The sequence below is a fragment of the Coregonus lavaretus genome (genome assembly GCF_964263955.1).
Source record: "Coregonus lavaretus genome assembly, chromosome: 16".
Lineage (NCBI taxonomy): Eukaryota > Metazoa > Chordata > Actinopteri > Salmoniformes > Salmonidae > Coregonus > Coregonus lavaretus.
The window spans coordinates 46020345-46028454 of NC_140003.1; positions in this window are offsets into that span (position 1 = coordinate 46020345).

Below are 8110 nucleotides of genomic sequence, written 5' to 3' on the forward strand. Positions count from 1 at the left end.
CGCTTTTATCCAAAGCGACTTACAGTCATGCGTGCATACATTTTTGTGTATGGGTGGTCCCGGGGATCGAACCCACTACCTTGGCGTTACAAGCGCCGTGCTCTACCAGCTGAGCTACAGAGGACCACGTTAAACATGGCGGGGAAAAGGGAGATGGTTTGTTGAAGAAGAATGGTAGAAAGTGTAAGTAGAGTGAGTTGAAGACAGGAGGAGAAATGGAAGTGAGTGAGGGCGATTTTAATGTGGTGAAGTTCTCGGAGCCCGAGGCTCCACTGAGGGTCAGGATAAAGATGAGTCTGTGACAATAGGAGTGAAGTTTTTGGAAAAAGTGGACCCTTGCCTTTTGGCTGATCCATTTGTGGTTTCAGGGTGGGTGAAAACAGAGTTGGGTGCTGTGGAATCGGTGAGGGTAACCAGAAGGGGTCTTGTGATAATTGTTTGTGTTTCTGCTGGTCAGCGGGAGCAGGCGCTCCGTGTTAAACGAATGGGGACAAGAGATGTGAATTGTTTTGCTCTCAAGAAAAGGGCGCCATTGAAAGGAGTGATTACTGGCGTAGCGGTTAATGTTTAAGTTGATCAACTGAAGGCAAAGATTCCCGGTGTTTGTGATGTTCGTCATTTGGTGCGACGCAGACAGGGTGGCGTGAGTTTTGATGTTTAGTATTTGCCCAACAAAGTGATGTTGGGATATATAAGTTATCCCGTACAAACTTTTGTGCCGAATACATTAGGTTGTTACAGGTGTCAAGCTTATGGGCATGTGGCAACAGTGTGTAGGAGGGAGGGTCCTAGGTGTGAGAAGTGTGCAGAAGGTCAAGGAAGGAATGTGTAGCATTGGAGAAAGAAGCGGTATGTGTTAATTATAGGGGTGCCCATGGGGCTGGGGATCAGAAATGTCCCGTGCAAGAGAGGCAGGTTGAGGTTTCCAGGGTTAGAGTAGTGCAGAAGTTGTCGAATACTGAGGCAGTGAAGAAAGTATAGGAAGATGGGTCACGGGGGAGGGATCTTGAGAGGAGTGGTGTGAGTAGTAGATCTGTATCAGTACAGAGGGATAGGCCAACAAGTGATATATGCTTTAGTAAGATTAGACAATGGTTATCAACTGTACTGCAGGGATGGAAGGTAAGTCGCTGAAAATTGAGGATGTGGTGGCAGCTGCAGAGAAGTATTTGAGTGTACGAGACTTGACGTCTGAAGAGTTACAGCAGAGGAGGCTGGTGGGAGGAGCTATAGGAGGATGGGCTCATTGTAATGGCTGGAATGGAATTCATGGAACAGAGTCAAACGTGGTTTTCATATGTTTGATGTTTGATACCGTTCCATAAATTCCATTCCAGCCATTACAATGAGCCCATCCTCCTATAGCTCCCCCCACCAGCCTCCTCTGAGTTACAGGGTGTGTTGAGTGGTGGTGTCCCGTCCTTTCAGGCTCTTGGCCTGAGGTAGGACTAGATATGTGGAGTAGGGTGGTGGGTTTTTTCAACCTCACAGTTAATACCGTTTGCATGGTAACATGTATTTACATGAGGTGATGAATGTCGAAACTAAGTTGCAAGCTACTTTTGTACCAAGGTGTTCTAGAACGAGTGTCTTATGAATATACATTCCAGACACTGTCTCTTGCTATTTTACCATAACTGATTTGACAGAGAAATATCAGCTAAATAGGATAGCCAAGCTATGCTAGCTAGCTGCTGTCAGCTAGTCTAAACACAAGATCAGCCGATCATGTGTGTGGTTTGTTTGTTAATATTGTTAATTGAATTTGTATTTTATTAACGGATAATTAGTTCATTATAATCCTTCTAAAAGTGTCCGAATAACCTATTACTGTGATATTATTTGTAGACTTTTTTCAGATTAAAAAAATAAAATAGTTACGTGTTAAAGATCCTGTGCAAGCACAGTAACATTACAGTATTTAAAATATTCATATTCAAAAAATGTTGTCGGAAAATGTCTTTTTCTTAACAAGAAAGCTGAAATATGCAAGGTCAGGTCTGTTTCCAAATGATTGAGGCAGTGCTTTAGACCAATGCTATAAAATGCGTTGTGAGCGCTGTTATTTCATCCATAGCTGGACATTTATTTATTGGTGATTGGTGAACATTGCTTACCTAAGCGATTGTGGGTAACACTTGTTAGAATCTAGCTTGAAATGTACTGATTCATGTTACCATACTAGAACACATTATTTTTTTATATTTTTTTATAGAATGCATGAATTACTTTACATGTATAAGGAATGTATATGTCGGGGTCAATGAACTAGGAATATGGAAAGTTACTAAGAGGAGAAGTTACAAATTCTGTTCCATGTTTCTGAGAAGAGAGGTGAAAGGTAATTGTTAGTGTCTGATAAGGCAGGCCGGCTGCTGAACTAGGGATGTGTGAGGAATGTGTTTTCGAGGTTAAATCAACAGATGAAGTGAGAAGAAACTTCTGGGAGGTTCCACAATGTCTCCCCTACTGTAGTACTATCTAACTCATACAGATGAAGTCGGAAGTTTACATACACCTTAGACAAATACATTTATACTCAGTTTTTCACAATTCCTGACATTTAATCCTAGTAAGAATTCCCTGTCTTAGGTCAGTTAGGATCACCACTTTATTTTTAAGAATGTGAAATGTCTGAATAATAGTAGAGAGAATTATTTATTTCAGCTTTTATTTCTTTCATCACATTCCTAGTGGGTCAGAAGTTTACATGCACTCAATTGCACTCAATTAGTATTTGAAAGCATTGCCTTTAAATTGTTTAACTTAGGTCAAACATTTCAGGTAGCCTTCCACAAGCTTCCCACAATAAGTTGGGTGAATTTTGGCCCATTTCTCCTGACAGAGCTGGTGTAACTGAGTCAGGTTTGTAGGCCTCCTTGCTCGCACACGCTTTTTCAGTTCTGCCCACAAATGTTCTATATGATTGAGGTCAGGGCTTTGTGATGGCCACTCCAATACCTTGACTTTGTTGTCCTTAAAGCCATTTTGCCACAACTTTGGAAGTATGCTTGGGGTCATTGTCCATTTGGAAGACCCATTTGCGACCAAGCTTTAACTTCCTGACTGATGTCTTGAGATGTTGCTTCAATATATCCACATAATTTTCCTTCCTCATGATGCCATCTATTTTGTGAAGTGCACCAGTCCCTCCTGCAGCAAAGCACCCCCACAGCATGATGCTGCCACCCCTGGGCTTCACGGTTGGGATGGTGTTCTTCAGTTTGCAAGCCTTCCCCTTTTTCCTCCAAACATAACAATGGTCATTATGGCCAAACAGTTCTATTTTTGTTTCATCAGACCAGAGGACATCTCTCCAAAAAGTATGATCTTTGTCCCCATGTGCAGTTGCAAACCGTAGTCTGGCTTTTTTATGGCGGTTTTGGAGCAGTGGCTTCTTCCTTGCTGTGCGGCCTTTCAGGTTATGTCGATATAGGACACGTTTTACTGTGGATATAGATACTTTTGTACCTGTTTCCTACAGCATCTTCACAAGGTCCTTTGCTGTTGTTCTGGGATTGATTTGCACTTTTTGCACCAAAGTACGTTCATCTCTAGGAGACAGAACGCGTCTCCTTCCTGAGCGGTACGACGGCTGCGTGGTCCATTGGTGTTTATACTTGCGTACTATTGTTTGTACAGATGCACGTGGTACACATCCACAGGTACACCTCCAATTGACTCAAACGATGTCAATTAGCCTATCAGAAGCTTCTAAATCCATGACATAATTTTCTGGAATTTTCCAAGTTTTTTAAAGGCACGGTCAACTTAGTGTATGTAAACTTCTGACCCACTGGAATTTTGATACAGTAAATTATAAGTGAAATAATCTGTCTGTAAACAATTGTTGGAAAAATTACTTGTGTCATGCATAAAGTAGATGTCCTAACCGACTTGCCAAAACTATAGTTTGTTACCAAGAAATTTGTGGAGTGGTTGTAAATACATTTTTAATGACTCCAACCTAAGTGTGTGTAAACTTCCGACTTCAACTGTACATTCCACGTCCACGAAGGTTTCAGTAACAGGCAGGACTGTGACTACACCAGTGAGAGGAACCAATTAAATTCCTGCCTAGCAACAGAGATGTATTGGTTGTCTAGATGGGTGAGGAGTTGACCACGCCTATTAGAAGGTTATAAATATATGTGTTTGTGTGCTTGTGTAATCATGTTGTGTCTTTGCAGCTGTATGACCCAGTGGGTGAATAAACTTTGTTTGAGCTTTTTCTAGGTGTCCAGTCTGAGTTTTTACTCAGTTTGTTCAGAACCTAACAAACACACTTGTTTGAACAGTGGTCTAAGGCAGTGCTAGCTGAGCCACTAGAGATCCTGGTTCCAATCCAGGCTCTGTCGTAGCCGGCCGCGACCGGGAGCCCCATGGGGCGGCGCACAATTGGCCCAGCGTCGTCCAGGGTAGGGGAGGGAATGGCCGGCAGGGATGTAGCTCAGTTGGTAGAGCATGGCGTTTGCAACGCCAGGGCTGTGGGTTCGATTCCCACGGGGGCCAGTATGAAAAAAAATAATGTATGCACTCACTAACTGTAAGTTGCTCTGGAATAAGAGCGTCTGCTAAATGACGTAAATGTAAACATATTGTAAAGAAAATGTTATGAGCAAAACCTACCCAGCAGGGTAGTGTTAGGTACATATTGTAGCTTTAAATACATTGTTGTTGTTTTTCAATTTACAACCAATGTTGTCAAATATGTGTGTGCTATGTTAGCAAATGGATTGTATATTTTATGTGTACATCCCATTTGAACATGTAAAAGCATAACAAATATGACACAGTAAAGATGTATAAGTGTTTAATAAAAAAAATATATATATATATATATATATATATATATATATATATATATATATATATATATATATATATATATATATATATATATTATGTAAAATGAAACCAAATGAATAGAGGACATATGAAAGGTATTTCCGCATACACATGGGAGTCCTTGAATTGATCACATTCCTTTGTAGAAGAGCAGACCCTGGGTCCAAGCATGGGATGCGTCTTGTGATATTTGATATGGGTCATAATAACGTTGTGGGATAGGTCACCCTCCTTAGTGCTGATATAAGAGTTTAACCACCCATTCCAAGAAATCATAGTGACAATAAGAAAAGCGGTGATGCTGAGAGACCAGGGTGTGTACAGCCCTGCTGTAAACTATATAGATTTAGGGCTTGCGTTATGAGTCACTGTTTCAAAGGTACAGTGCAGGAACATATATAAAAATAAAATAAAATAGGTAAAGTGTGAAACAGGCATTGGTCTGAAGCCAAAAAACACAGGACATTCACATGAGCACCACAATGCCTACCACACCCATCCGCTTCCAATGTTTTCCAGCACACAGCTGTGACCTACTACAGTAGCTATGTTGGTCTGTGGTACTTCCAACAATGTGTAGGCAGGTTGCTTAGGATTCAAACCTTCTCAAACAGCTGAATCCATACTCTTAGAGGAGGTGGTCCCACAATAATGTGATTTGTTCTGCATACAAGTTCAAGTATTGGATTCTTCACACACCACACTAGTCCCATTCCACTACCTTTTAATATGAAAGCTTTGCTTTTAAACTTACAAGACCATCATGCTTGATTGGCTTACAAGACCGTCATGCTTGATTGGCTTACAAGACGGTCATGCTTGATTGGCTTACAAGACCGTCATGCTTGATGTGCATACAAGACCGTCATTCTTGATTGGCTTACAAGACCGCCATGCTTGATTGAGTGATTTGTCTTGTAGTAATGTGGTGCCTGCCTTTATTTCCTTAAACTTTTGGTGTGTTCAACACAGTCACTCATATCGATATAGAGGTCTATAGAGCCTGGCTGTATTCCTGATTTCTGTAACCGTTAGCTTACCTATGTAATATTGACATAAGCTCAGAAACGCTTGTTTTACAAACATGGTCCTGTTTTAACAATTACTGTGCTGAACAATGGACAGTTAATTACCTCTGTCAAATGACTATGTAGTTTAAAGTTATGGTTGTATTTATTTTTGCAGTAAAGATGGTGACGCTATAATAATACACAGGCCTATTTATACAGTTGAAGTCGGAAGTTTACATACACTTAGGTTGGAGTCATTAAAACTCGTTTTTTCAACAAATAAACAAATATCTTGATAACAAACTATAGTTTTGGCAAGTTGGTTAGGACATCTACTTTGTGCATGACACAAGTAATTTTTCCAACAATTGTTTACAGACAGATTATTTCACTTATAATTCACTGTATCACAATTCCAATGGGTCAGACGTTTACATACACTAAGTTGACTGTGCCTTTAAACAGCTTGGAACATTCCAGAAAATGATGTCATGGCTTTAGAAGCTTCTGATAGGCTAATTGACATCATTTGAGTCAATTGGAGGTGTACCTGTGGATGTATTTCAAGGCCTATCTTCAAACTCTGAGCCTCTTTGCTTGACATCATGGGAAAATCAAAAGAAATCAGCCAAAAAATGGTAGACCTTCACAAGTCTGGTTCATCCTTGGGAGCAATTTCCAAAAGCCTGAAGGTACCACGTTCATCTGTACAAACAATAGTACGCAAGTATAAACACCATGGACCACGCAGCCGTCATACCACTCAGGAAAGAGACGCGTTCTGTCTCCTAGAGATGAACGTACTTTGTTGCGAAAAATGCGAAATCAATCCCAGAACAACAGCAAAGGACCTTGTGAAGATGCTGGAGGAAATAGGTACCAAAGTATCTATATTCACAGTAAAACAAGTCCTATATCGACATAACCTGAAAGGCCGCTCAGCAAGGAAGAAGCCACTGCTCCGAAACCGCCATAAAAAATCCAGACCACGGTTTGCAACTGCACATTAGGACAAAGTTCGTACTTTTTGGAGAAATGTCCTCTGTTCTGATGAAACAAAAATAGAGCTGTTTGGCCATAATGACCATCGTTTTGTTTGGAGGAAAAAGGGGGTACCTTGCAAGCCGAAGAACACCATCCCAACCGTGAAGCCCGGGGGTGGCAGCATCATGCTGTGGGGGTGCTTTGCTGCAGGAGGGACTGGTGTACTTCACAAATTAGATGGCATCATGAGGAAGGAAAATTATGTGGATATATTGAAGCAACATCTCAAGACATCAGTCAGCAAGTTAAAGCTTGGTCGCAAATGGGTCTTCCAAATGGACCCCAAGCATACTTCCAAAGTTGTGGAAAAATGGCTTAAGGACAGGTATTGGAGTGGCCATCACAAAGCCCTGACCTCAATCCTATAGAACATTTGTGGGCAGAACTGAAAAAGCGTGTGCAAGCAAGGAGGCTTACAAACCTGACTCAGTTACACCAGCTCTGTCAGGAGGAATGGGCCAAAATTCACCCAACTAATTGTGGGAAGCTTGTGCAAGGATACCCGAAAAGTTTGATAATAAAATAATTTAAAGGCAACGCTACCAAATACTAATTCAGTGTATGTAAACTTCTGACCCACTGGGAATGTGATGAAAGAAAGAAAGAAAAGCTGAAATAAATCATTCTCTCTGCTATTATTCTGACATTTCACTTTCTTAGAATAAAGTGGTGATCCTAACTGACCTAAGACAGGGACTTTTTACTAGGATTAATTGTCAGTATTTGTGAAAAACTGAGTTTAAATGTATTTGGCTAAGGTGTATGTAAACTTCCGACTTCAACTGTACAAATGCATACAGCCTAATGATCTATTAGTTTAATAGCAGGACACTGTAAAGTCCATTATTCCACTGAAGAGTATGAATTTGTCTGTTTAAGAAGGTTTGAATCCTAAGCAACCTGCCTACACATTGTTTGAAGTACAATAGACCAACATAGCTACTGTAGTAGGTCAAAGCTGTGTGCTGGAAAACCTTGGTAGAGCATGGGTGGAAAAGGCATTCGACTTCGGACTGCCTACTTCTCACTCATAGTCGTTTTTTTGTTTTTACTTCCCATGGTTTTTGCACCCGCTTATTTGTCCTTGTTTTTTGGCTTGCTCCTTGAGAAATGCCGGCGGCCATGACAGAAGCCAAACGGGAGTTGTCTCGGGTTTGTGGTTCGATGTGGGTGTTTCTCGAGTGTGTCCTTGCCACCACCAAGACACA